At 38.2% G+C, this 13,527-nt stretch overlaps 1 pseudogene across 1 annotated transcript; it reads left to right on the forward strand.

Annotated features, from left to right (window-relative positions):
• Positions 1-9,904: 9,904 nt before the first annotated feature.
• Positions 9,905-10,632, forward strand: LOC308414528 (dnaJ homolog subfamily B member 6-like; annotated as a pseudogene). The gene has a single exon. The product of its transcript is annotated as a dnaJ homolog subfamily B member 6-like (transcript).
• Positions 10,633-13,527: the final 2,895 nt, after the last annotated feature.

Below are 13,527 nucleotides of genomic sequence, written 5' to 3' on the forward strand. Positions count from 1 at the left end.
GGTGGATCTTCTAGAAAGTACCAGAGACAATGGAGGTGATAGACTCTAAGGACTCAGTGGGAGTGACTTTAACCAAAATGCCCAATATTGGGGAGAGGTAACTTAAAGATTCCACCTCCAATAGATAGACAGAACCTCAAGTGGAGGGACAGGGTTACTAACCCAGAGTCAAACATTCTGACCCAGAATTACTCATATCTAAAAAAACTGCAGGGACAAAAATGGAAAAGAGACTGAAGGAAGGGTGGTCTAGTGACATGCCCAACTTGGGATCCAGCTCATGGGAGGGCACCAAGGCCTGACACTATTACTGATGCTATGATGTGCTTACAGACAGGAGCTAGGCACTACTGTCCTTTGAGAGTTCCTGTCCTTTGAGAGTTCCTATCAGCAGTTGACCAAGACAGAAGCAGATGCTTACACTCAACCACTGGACTGAAGTCAGAAATCCCTAAGATTGAATTAGGGCAAGGACTGAAGAAGCTGAAGGGGAGGGTGACTTCATAGGAAGACTGGAAGTCTCAACTAACCCAGACCCCAAGGAGCTTCCAGAGACTGAACTACCAACCAAGACCATCCATGGGCAGTTCTGAAGCCCCGGGCTCAAATATAACAGAGGTCTACCTGGTCAGGTCTTAGTGGGAGATGCACTTAATCCTCAAGAGATGTGAGGGCCCGAGGAAGAAGAAGGCCTGGTGGCAGGGCATCCTTTCATAGGTAAGGGGGAGGAGGAATGGGATGAAAAACTGTGGGAGGGGGTACCAAAATGGGGGCAACGACAGGAATGAAAATAAGTAAAGTAATAAAAATTGAAAAAAAAGAGAAATAATATACTTAGAAAGTAAGCCTAACACAAGGAAGTAAAAAACTCCTACCTTGAAAACACCAATGTCTGGAGCTCTAAGGTCAAAGATTGACAAATGGGACTTAATGAGATTTCAAAGTTTCTGTAAGGCTGAGGACATGGTCAAGAAAACAAAAAGGTAGCCAATAGTTTGGGAAAAGATCTTTACCAACCCTACAGCAGATAGAGGTCTATTATCCAAGGTATACAAAGAACTCAGAAAGCTAGACACCAGAGAATCAAAGAAGCCTATTAAAAAATGGGGTACAGAGCTAAACAAAAAGTTCTCAATTGAGGACTATCAAATGGCTGAGAAACATCTAAGAAGTGCTCGACATCCTTAGCCATCAGGGAAATGCAAATCAAAACAACCCTGAGATTCCACCTCACACCAGTCAGATTGGCCAAGATCCAAACCTCAGATGACAGCAGATGCTGGTGAGGATGTGGAGAAAGAGGTACACTTCTCATTTTTAAATTCTTTATCTTAAAGCATAAGCCACTGGTGCTCTGTTCAGAAAAATTTCCCATGTGCCTATGTGTTCTAAGCTCTTCCCCACTTTCTCTTTTATTAAGATCAATGTGTCTGGTTTTATATGGAGGTCCTTGATCCACTTGGACTTGAGCTTTGTACAAGAAGATAAGAATGGATCAATTTGCATTTTTCTACATGCTGACATCTTGTTGAACCATCACAATTTGTTAAGAATGCTCTTTTTTTTCCAATATATGATTTTAGATCATTTGTCAAAGATCTAGTGACCATAGTTATGTGGGTTCATTTCTGGGTCTTTGATTCTATTCCATTGATCTACCTGCCTGTCTCTGTACCAATACCATGCAGTTTTTTTTTTTTTTTATCACATTTGCTCTCTAATATAGCTTCAGGTTGGGTACTGTAATTACCCCAGTTGTTTTTTATAGTTGATAATAGTTTTTACTATCTTGTGTTTTTTGTTATTCCAAATGAATTTGCAAATTTGTTTTTCTAACTCTATGAATAATTGAGTTGGAATTTTGATGGAGATTGAATATGGAGATTGCTTTTTTTTAACTATATTAACCCTGCTAATCCATGTGCATGGGATATCCTTCCATCTTCTGAGATTTCTTTCTTCAGGGACTTGAAGTTCTTGGAATACAATTCTTTCACTTGTTTGGTTACAGTCACACCAAGGTATTTTATATTGTTTGTGACTATTCTGACGGGTGTCATTTCCCTAATGTTGTTCTCAACCTGTTTATCCTTTGAGTAGAGGAAGGTTACTGATTTGTTTGAGTTAGTTTTATATCCGGCCACATTCCTGAAAGTTTTTTTTTTTTTTATCAGGACTGGGTGCTCTCATATGGAATTTTTGGGTTCATGTACGTGTACTATCCTATCATCTGCAAATAGTGATATTTTGAATTCTTCCTTTCCTATTGTATCCTTTGGACTTATTTTTGTTGTCTAATTACTCTGTCTAGGACTTAATGTAATATATTGTATATGTAAGGAAGGAGTGGGCAGCCTTGTCTAGTTTCTGATTTTAGTGCGATTGCTTCAAATTTCTTTCCATTTAGTATAATGTTGGATACTGGGTTGCTGTATATTGCTTTTGCTATGTTTAAGTATGGGCCTTGAATTCCTGTTCTTTCCAAGACTTTTAATGTGAAGGGGTGTTGAATTTTGTCAAATGTTTTTTCAGCATCCAATGAGATGATTATGTGTCTTTTTTCATTTGAGTTTGTTTATGTAGTGGATTACCTTGATAGATGTTTATATATTGAACCATCATCCCTGCATCCCTGGGATGTAGCCTACTTGATGATCATGTTGATGTATTCTTAGATTTGATTTGAAAGATTTTTATTGAGTGTTTTTGCGTCAATGTTTATAAAAGAGTTTAGTCTGAAGTTAGTTCTCTTTCTTTGCTTGGTCTTTGTGTGGTTTAGACACAAGCATAACTGTGGCTTAATAGAAGAAATTATGTGGTGTTCCTTCTGATTCTGTTTTGTGGAATAGTTTGAAGAATATTGGTATTAAGTCTGCTTTGAAGGTCTGATAGAATTCTCCACCAAATCCATCTGGTCCTGGGCTTTTTTAAGTTGGGAGACTTTTGATGACTGCGTCTATTTCTTTTGGGGTTATGAGACTGTTTAGATTGTTTATCTGATCCTGATTTAATTTGTTATCTAGTATCTGTCTAGAAATTTGTCCATTTCCTCCAGATTTACCAGGGGTTTTTTTTGTTTTGTTTTGTTTTGGTTTGGTTTTTGTTTTTTGTTTTTTTTTTTGTTTGTTTGTTTTTGTTTTTTTTTTTTTGAGTATGGGCTTTTGTAGTAGGATCTGATGAGTTCTTGAATTTCCTCAGTTTCTGTTGTTATGTCTCCCTTTTTTTCTTTTATTGACTATTCTCTGTATTTACATATCAGATGTTATCCTATTTCCCCAAATTTCATCCCTTCTCCTCATCCCATTGCCTCCATAAAGGTGTTCCTTCTCCCAACCACCCTCTCCCGCCTTGGCATTCCCCTACACTGGGAATATGAGCCTTTGCTGGACCAAAGGCTTCTTCTCCCATAGATGCCAGAAAATGCTTTCCTCTGCAGTATATGTACCTGGAGCCATGGGTCTCTCCATGAGAACTCATTTGTTGATATTTTAATCTCTTGGAGCTATGGTTGGTTTCATTAGTTAATAATTTCATTCTTCCCATGCAATTGCAGAACCAATCAGCTCCTTCAGTTCTTTGTCTATTTCTTTCATTGGGGTCCTGTGATCAGTTTCAATGTTTAGCACCAGGCATCCTCCTCTGTATCAGTATGGCTCTGACAGAGCCTCTGAGGAGGCATCCATATCAGATTCCTGCCAATAAGTACTATTTGGCATCAGCAATAGTACCTAGGTTTAGTCACTGCATATGGGATGGATGAGGTTGAGACAGTCTCGGGATGATCTTTTCTCCAATCACTGACCCTCAATTCGTCCCTTTATTTCCTATCTTGAGTGTTTTGTTCTCCCTTCTAAGAAGGACTGAGGCATCCACCTTCTGGCTTTCCTTCTCTTTGAGCTGCGTAAGTTCTGTGCATTGTTTCTTGGGTTTTCCATCTGTCTTTTCATTTCTGATTTTGTTCATTGGGATATTTTCCTTGCGCTCTCTGGTTAGTCTGGCTAGGGGTTTATCTTGTTGATTTCTTTAAAAAAAACAGCTCCTGGTTTTGTTAATTCTTTGTATAATTCTTTTTGTTTCTATTTGGTTGGTTTTGGTGCTGAGTTTATTTCCTGCCTTCTACTCCTCTTGTGTGTATTTGATTATTTTCGTTCTAGAGCTTTTAGCTGTGCTGTCAAGCTGCTAGTGTATGCTCTCTTCAGTTTCTTTTTGAAGGCACTCAGAGCTATGAGTTTTCCTCTTAGCACTAATTTCATTGTGTCCCATAATTTGGGTATGTTGTGCCTTCATTTGCATTAAATTCTAAAGTCTTTAATTTCTCTAGTTCGTCCTTGACCAAGTTATCATTGAGTAGATAGATCATTGTTCAGTTTCCATGTGTATATGGGATTTTTCTTATTTTTGTTGTATTGAATACCAGCCTTAGTCCATCATATTCTGATAGGATGCATGGGATTATTTCAATCTTCTTGTATTTGTTGAGGCCTGTTCTGTGATCAGTTTTATATCAGTTTTGGAGAAGGTACTATAAGGTGCTGAGAAGAAGGTATACTCTTTTGTTTTAGGATAAAATATTCTATAGATTTCTGTTAAATCCATTTGGTTCATAATTTCCATTAGTTTCATAGCATCTCTGTTCAGTGTTTGCTTCCACTATCTGTCCATTGATGAGAGTGGTATGTTGAAGTCTCCCACAATTATTATGTGTGGTGCAATATATGCTTTGAACTTTAGTAGGGTTTCTTTTCTTAATGTGGATGCCCTTGCATTTGGAGCATAGATGTTCAAAAATGACAGTGTGTTTTGGTGGCTCTGTCCTTTGGTATGCCTGAAGTGCCCTTCCTTGTCATTTTTGATGACTTTTAATTAAAAATCTATTTTATTTGATATTTGAATGGCTACTCCAGATTGTTTCTTGGGACCATTTACTTGGAAAATTTTTCTCAACATTTTACTCTGAAGTAGTCCCTGTCTTTGTTGTTGAGATGAGTTTCCTGTATGCAGCAAAATGCTGGTTCCTGTTTACCTATCTAGTCTGATAGTCTATGTATTTTAAATGAGGAATTGGGTCCTTTGATGTTAAGAGATACTAAGGAATAGTGTTTGTTGTTTCCAGTTATTTTTATTTTTAGAAACAGAATTATGTTTGTGTGAGTATCTTCTTTCATGTTTGTTGAAAGAAGATTATTTTCTTGCATTTTCTAGGGTGTAATTTCCCTCCTTGTGTTGGAGTTTTCCATCTATTATCCTTTGTAGGGCTGGATTTGTAGAAACATATTGTGTAAATTTATTTTTTCATGGAACATCTTGGTTTCTCCATCTATGGTCATTGGGAGTTTTGCTGGGTATAGTAGCCTGGGTTGGCATTTGTGTTCTCTTACGGTCTGAATGACAACTGTCCATGATCTATCTTTCTTAATGACGGTTAAAAAGTCTGTTGTAAGATGTCCTTCACTAGATGAATGGATACAAAAGTTGTGGTACATTTACACAATGGAGTACTACTCAGCTATTAGAAATAATGACTTTATGAAATTCCTAGGAAAATGGAGGCATCTATAGAATATCATCCTGAGTGAGATAACTCAGTCACAAAAAAACAGACAAAATATGCAGTCACTGATAATTGGATACATATGTTATAATTGGTATTCAGAGCCCCAGAAAGCTCTGAATACCCCAGAAACAACTCATAGGTCATATGAAGCTTAAAAAAGAAAAAAAAAAAAAAAACCAAAGGCCAAAAAGTGAAAGTCTCAGTCCTTCTTAGAAAAAAATGTGTATAGCATCCTCTCAGAGTGTGATACACTTGAACCTTAAATCATTAATAATTCAAGAGCTAAGAATATAGCCTTGTAGCAATTTTTGGTATTCAAAAATCATTATGTTTAACCTATACACACCAAGAAAACTTTGACTGTTTCCATGTTACGTTCTGTTCTACATGTATGTTATGCTTATGGTAACTAGTAAGATTTCAATGCATACTATCAATCCTATAAAAGAATCAAGTCCTGACAAAAATATATTCATATAGTTTTATACCAACAATATTTTAAAAAATCTATCCATGTATCTCTCTTTTTTAAATAAAGTTGTAAGAAAAAAAAGTCTGGTGTAATTCTGATTAGTCTGACTTTATATGTTACTTGACCTTTTCCCTTACTACTTTTAACATTATTTCTTTGTTTTGTGCATTTGATGTTTTGACTATTATTTTAAGGGAAGAATTTCTTTTCTGGTCTATTTGGAATTCTGTAGGCTTCCTGTATGTTCATAGTCATCTCTTTCTTTAGGTTAAGGAAGTTTTCTTCTATACATTTATTGAAGATATTTGTTAGTCTTTAAGTTGAGAATCGTTGATCTCTTCTATACCTATTATTCTTAGGTTTGGTCTTCTCATTGTGTCCTGGATTTCCTGGATGTCTTGGGCCAAGTACTTTTTGAATTTTGCATTTTCTTTGACTGTTGTGTCAATGTTTTCTATGGTATCTTCTCCTGAGATTCTGTCTTCTATCTCTTGTGTTTTGTTGGTGATGCTTGTGTCTGTGATTCTTCATCTCTTTCCTAAATTTTCTATCTCCAGGGCTGTCTCCTTTTGTGATTTCTTTATTTTTTCTTTTTCCATTTTTAGACCCTGGGTGTTTTTGTTCAATTTCTTCTCCCATTTGGTAGTGTTCTTCTGTATTTCTTTAAGGGGGTTTTTCATGTCCTTCTCAAGTCTTCTATCATCATCATGAGATATGATTTTAAATCTGAATCTTGATTTTCAGGTGTGATGGGATATACAGGCCTATCTCTGGTGGAAAAAGTTGGTTCTGATGATGCCAAGTAGCCTTGGTTTCTGTTGTTTATGTCCTTGTGCTTGCCTCTCACCATCTGGTTATCTCTAGTACTACTTGCCCTGCTGTCTCTGACTGGAGGTTGTCCTTAAGGTCCTGATTGTGTCAGAACTCCTCAGAGTTCAGCTGCCTCTGTGATGCTATGATTCTGGAATTCTGAGTGTGTCAGAGATCTTGAGAGGCAAGCTGCCTCTGAGATACTAAAGTCTCAGTGTGACCAAGATCCTGATGTCCTTGCGTGTGTCAGAGCTCCAGTCCTCCCAGGTGTGTATGATCTCCTGGGAGTTGAGTTCCCTCTGTATTCCTGTGATCCTGGGTCTGTTAGCACACCTGGGATCCTGTGGCCTTCTTGTGATCCTAGGCGTGTTAGAGCACTTGGTGATAGGCTTCTTCTGGATGTTGTGAGATTGGGTGTGGAACCAGAACCCAAGGTCTGCTCAGAGCACAAGTTCAGACCGGAAGAGACTCAGGGCCACTGGATGGGTGGGAAGTCCTGCATCCCTGGGTCCTGGGGGACCTGGTTAATCAGGGTATTGGGACAGATGTTTTGTCCTCCTCACCTTTAATTCTCATATTAACTTGAAAAATAAGGGTTAGTTTCTGGTTTCCATCTGTGCCATGGAGCTAACTCTGAGCCATAGCTCTCCACACCCAAATCCCACCTAGAGGGAGCTCGTCTCCCAGGAGTGCTGACACACTTAAGATAACAGGTGAAACCACTGCTACTGTTCAAATCTCTGGCCCAAGTGGGACCATCTCAGAGCCCACAGGACACAGGAACCACAGAGCAGCCTGAGTCAGGACCCCTTCAGGTTTCGATCTGCTCCCAGGAGCTGACCCTGAGCCATATTTCTCCATACCAAAATTCTTCCCAGAGAGAGAGCTGGTCTCCCAGGAATGCTGACATACATAAAATCACAGGCTCACAGGATCATGAGAGGGACAAGCTACAGTCAGAGCCAGCAAGACCAGGTGACACCATAGATAATCAGACAGCGAGAAAGCAAGCACAAAAATATAAGCAACAGAAAATACTTGATTAACAAAACCCACCACAGCTCCCAGGGACTAAAACACCAACCAATGAGTTCTGATGGAGAAAACCATGGCTCCAGGTGCATATGCAGCGGAGAATAGCATTCGCTGGCACCAATGAGAGGAGAGGACTTTGATCCAGCAAAAACTCATTTTCCCAGTGTAAGGGAATACGAAGGTGCTGAGGTGGGAAAGGGTGGTTGGGAGACGGTGGTTGGGAGAGGGAGCACCTTCATGGAGGCAATAAGAGGGGGGATGGGAATGGGATTGGGGAAAAGGGGATAGCGTCTGAAATGTAAATACAGAGAATATCCAATAAAAAAATTAAAAAAGAAACTACTTGGCATCACCAGAACCCAGTTTTCCCACTGTAGCAAGTACTGGATTCCCCAAAACTCCAGAAAAGCAAAATTCTAATTTAAAATCACATCTCATGATGATGATGATAGAGGACATTAAGAAGGACATAAATAACTCCCTTAAGGAAATAAATGAGAACATAGGTAAACAGGTAGTCCTTAAACAGGAAGCGCATAAATCCCTTTTAAACTACAGCAAAATACAACCAAAGGGATGAAGAAATGGAACAAAACCATCCAGGACCTAAAAATGGAAAATGAAACAATAAAGAAATCACAAAGGGAGACAGCCCTGGAGATAGAAACCCTAGGAAAGAGATGAGGAGTCATAGACACAAGCATCACTAACAGAACAAAAGAGATAGAAGAGAGAATCTCAGGGGGAGAAGATACCATAGGAAACATTGTCACAACAGTCAAAGAAAATGCAAAAAGCTCCTAACCCAAAACATTCAGCCCTAATTAAATGTTGTCCTTATAAGAGTTGCCTTAATTATGGTGTCTCTTTACAGCAATGAAAACTCCAACTAAGATAATGCCTTTTCAGAAAACACTAAATGTTTTTCCACAAAATACATATTTACCCTTGAATATTTGTTTTATCTATTTATCACAATGCTCATAGATAATACCCTGTAATACATTTGTTATATTGCTAATTTTTCATCCTAGGGTAAGCAAGGAGACAGCAGTGAAAGTCTATGCATCTTTTGGCTCCACAAGGTAATATTCTGGGTAATTTTAAGACTGGGGATGAACCTTCATGGTGCGCAGACCAAATGCTCAGGCCATTTGCCACCTGGAAGAGTGGAGATCCAGGGACACAGGCCTGGTGAGACTGCACTGTGAGTAACCAAAGTACAGAGAGGGCAAGGCGGAGCATGCTGAAAACGCAGAACTCCAGTTGGTACAGGGGAGCAGGAACTCTGCCATAGTGACTTGGTATCCACCCAGAAAGCCCTTGCGCTCAGACCAAACGCTCAGGTTATTTGCCAGCTGGAACCGCGGAGATCCAGGAACACAGGCCTGATGAGACTGCACTGACCTCAGGTCCAGGGGAGAGACGGGTATCAATCACTGACAACAAGACCACATATAATCACAGATAACAAGATGGCAAAAGGAAAGTGAAAGAACCTAAGCAGTGGAAACCAAGACAACCTGGCAACATCAGAACCCAGCTCTCCCACCACAGCAAGCAGTGGATTAACAAACATTCCAGAAAAAAAGAAGACTCAGACCTGAAACCATATCAAGATAATGATAGAGATCTTTGAGAACAGGGTGAATAACTCCCTTAAACAAGTTTGGGAGGACAACCATAAACAAATAGAAACATGTTAAACACTCAAAGAAATACAGGAAAACAGAACCAAAGAGATGAAGGAATTGAAAATGGAAATAGAAACAATAAAGAAAACACCGAAGGAGACAACCCTGGAGGTGGAAAACGAAAAAAAGAAATCAGGAGTCATAGATGAAAGCATCTCCAACAGACTATGAGAGATGGAAGAGAGAATCTCAGGGGACTAAGACAACACTGAAAACATAGACAAGGACGGCGCCACCGCCACCAGCGCAACTGTGCCAGAGCCACGAGGAGACCGGCCGCCTGACTTTCCCCATCGCTGGCTGCCGTTCTCGGATTTGTTCCAACAGACTGTTTAAATCATGGTGAATTACTATGAAGTGCTGGGCGTGCAGAGACATGCCTTACCCGAGGACATTAAAAAGGCGTATCAAAAACAGGCACTTAAATGGCACCCAGACAAAATCCTGAAAATAAAGAAGAAGCAGAGCAGAAATTCAAACAAGTAACTGAGGCATATGAAGTATTATCGGATGCTAAAAAGAGTGACATCTAGACAAATACGGCAAAGAAAGATTAAACGGTGGTGAAGGAGGAGGTGGAAGTCATTTTGACAGTACATTTGAATTTGGCTTCACATTCCGGAACCCAGATGATGTCTTCAGGAAATTTTTTGGTGGAAGGGACCCATTTTCACTTGACTTCTTTGAAGACCCATTTGAAGACTTTTTTGGAAACCAAAGGGGTCCCCTAGGAAGCAGAAGCCGAGGTGCTGGCTCCTTTTTCTCTGCCTTCAATGGATTTCCTTCTTTTGGAAGTGGATTTCCTGCTTTTGATACAGGCTTCACTCCATTCGGGTCACTAGGTCACAGGGGTCTCACTTCATTCTCTTCAGCATCATTTGGCGGCAGTGCAATGGGCAACTTCAAATAAATATCGACTTCAACTAAGATAGTTAATGGCAAAAAAAATCACTACAAAGAGAATTGAGGAGAATGATTAAGAAAGAGTAGAAGTTGAAGAAGACGGACAGTTAAAGTCCTTGACGATAAATGGTAAGGAACACCTACTACGCTTGGATAACAAGTAATTCAACGCACGCATTTAACAGAAATGTTAAACCATAACAAGCACCATTTGAGAAATAACAGGAACTTTTTTTTAAGATTTCAAATGAACTCGATTTTCTGTATAACTGTACCTAATCTAAAGTATGTATAAAACAGCTCATCAGAGCCCCCATTTGTCAGATTTTTGAGTTTGTTGTTGGGACCACAAAATAGGACCTTTTTATGTCTTTAAAATTGTTGTAATCTCTGTATGCACTTTGCTTTAAACAAAACATGATCTGAGGTGAGCCCTGAGTAGTGCTAGAATAAGACTGTCTTTAACACCAGCATGGATCTGCTTCCCACTGTGTTGAATTGTGAGTGAGTAGTGTCAGCCTGCTGTGAAGGTAACATTGCCAGAATCTTCTACAGAAATATTTCAATTTTATTTTCAGTATTTAGTGATGAAAGCTATTACTGCATCAATAGTAACACATTTCTGGTTTAGTGTAAATTAAGGATGTCTTCTAGTTGTGCATGGATGCTGGCAACCTCGTCAGTTTGATTATTGTTTAAATATGTAATGTTAAGCTTAGGTTTTAAAAATGCTGGTAATTTGGGTTTTTGTAATTTGCTTAAAAAAAGAAAATAAATTTGAATGTGTTTGGTGCAGTCTTCCATGAAAAAAAAAAAAGAAAAGAAACATAGACAAAACAGTCAGAGAAGATGCAAAAACCAGAAAGCTCCTAACACAAAATGTCCAGGAGATCCAGGACACAATAAGAAGACCAAACCTAAGGATAATAAGAATAGAAGAGAGCGAAGAATATAAACTAAAAGGCACAGTAAATATCTTCAATAAAATCGTAGAAGAAAACTTCCCTACCATTAAGAATGAGATGACCATGAGCATAAAAGAAGCTTACAGAACTCCGAATAGAGTGGACCAGAAAAGAAATTCTGTGGACCAGAAAAGAAATTCTTCTGACACATAATAATAGTCAAAACACGAAGTCTTCAAGACAAAGAAAGAATAATAAAAGAAGTAAGGGAAAAAGGTCATGTAACATATAAAGTTAGACCAATCAGAATTATACCTGACTTCTCAACAGAGACTATGAAAGACAGAAGATCATGGACATTGTACAGACCCTAAGAGAACACAAATGTCAGCCCAGTCTGATATACCCAGCAAAATTCTCAATCACCATAGATGGAGAGACCAAGATATTCCAGGACAAAACTCAATTTACACAATATCTGACCACGAATCCAGCCCTACAAAGAATAATAGGTGGAAAACCTAATACAAGGAGAGAAACTACATCCTATAAATAACAAGAAAATAACTAAGCAAGAAAACGAAAAGAAGAAAGACACACAGACACAATTCTACCTCTAAAAGCAAAACTATCAGGAAACAGCAACCACTATTCCTTAATATCTGTTAAAATAAATGGACTCAATTCCCCAACAAAAAGACATAAGCTATTAGACAAAAAAAAAAAAAAAAAAAAAAAAAACATAAACAGAATCCAGCATTTTGCTCCATACAGGAAACTCATCTCAAAGACAAAGACAGACACTATCGCAGAGTAAAAGGTTAGGAAAAAATCTTCCAAGAAAACGGCCCCAAGAAGCAAGCTGGAGTAGCCATTCTAATATCGAATAAAGTAGATTTTCAACCAAAAGTTATTAAAAAATTAGGACTCTTTGTTCTCATTACAGAAAACATTATGCGGGAGGAATTCTCAATCCTTAACATATATGCCCCAAACAGAAGAGCACCCATATTCATAAAAGAAACCCAACTAAAGCTCAAAAAATACATTTTACCAAACACAATAATTGTGGGAGATTTCAACACCACATTCTTATCAATGGACAGATCATGGAAACAGAAACCGAACAAGGACACAGTGAAAGTAGCAGAGATTATGAAACAAATAGAATTAAGAGACATCTACAAAACATTTCACCCTAAAACAAAAGAATACCCCTTCTTCTCAGGACGTCATGGAACCTTCTCCAAAACTGACCATATAATTTGTGATAAAACAAGCCTTATTAGATATATGAAGACTGAAATAGTCCCATGCATCCTATCAGATCACCATGGACTAAGACTGATCATTAATAACAACAAAGAAAACAAAAGCCCATATACACATGGAAACTGAACAATGCTCTATTAAATAAATGATAACATGGTCAAAGAAGAAATAAAGAAAGAAATTAAGGATGTTCTAGAATTTACTGAAAACCAAAACACAACATATCCAAACATATGGGATGCAATGAAAGCAGTACTAAAAAAAAAAAAAAAAAAAAAAAAAAAAAAAAAAAAAAAAACCTCTGAGTGCTTCTAAAAAAGAAACTGGAGAGAGCTCACATCAGCAACCTCACAGCACAGCTAAAAGCCCTAGAACAAAAGGAAGCAGATATACCCAAAAAGAGTAGACGGCAAGAAATAATCAAAAATAGGGCAGAAAAAGACCAAATAGAAACAAAAAGAATCAACAAAATCAAGAGCTGGTTCTTTGAGAAAATTAACAAGATTGATAAACCCTTAGCCAGACTAGCTAGAGGGCAAAGAGAGAGTATCCAAATTAACAAAATAAAAAAGGAATGTGGAGACATAATCACTGAAACTGAGGAAATTCAAGAAATCATTAGATCCTACTACAAAACCCTTTACTCAACAAAGCTGGAAAATCTGCAGGAGATGGATGAATTCCTAGACAGATACCAGATACTAAAATAAAACCAGTACTAGATAAACCATCTAAATAATCCCATAACACCTAAAGATATAGAAGCAGTCATCAAAAGCCTACAAACCAAAAAAAGCCCAGGTACAGATGGGTTCAGTGCACAATTCTATCAGACATTTATTGACAACCTAATTCCAATACTCTCCAAAATATCCCACAAAA

Source organism: Micromys minutus (genome assembly GCF_963924665.1).
Source record: "Micromys minutus genome assembly, chromosome: X".
In the NCBI taxonomy this organism is placed as follows: domain Eukaryota; kingdom Metazoa; phylum Chordata; class Mammalia; order Rodentia; family Muridae; genus Micromys; species Micromys minutus.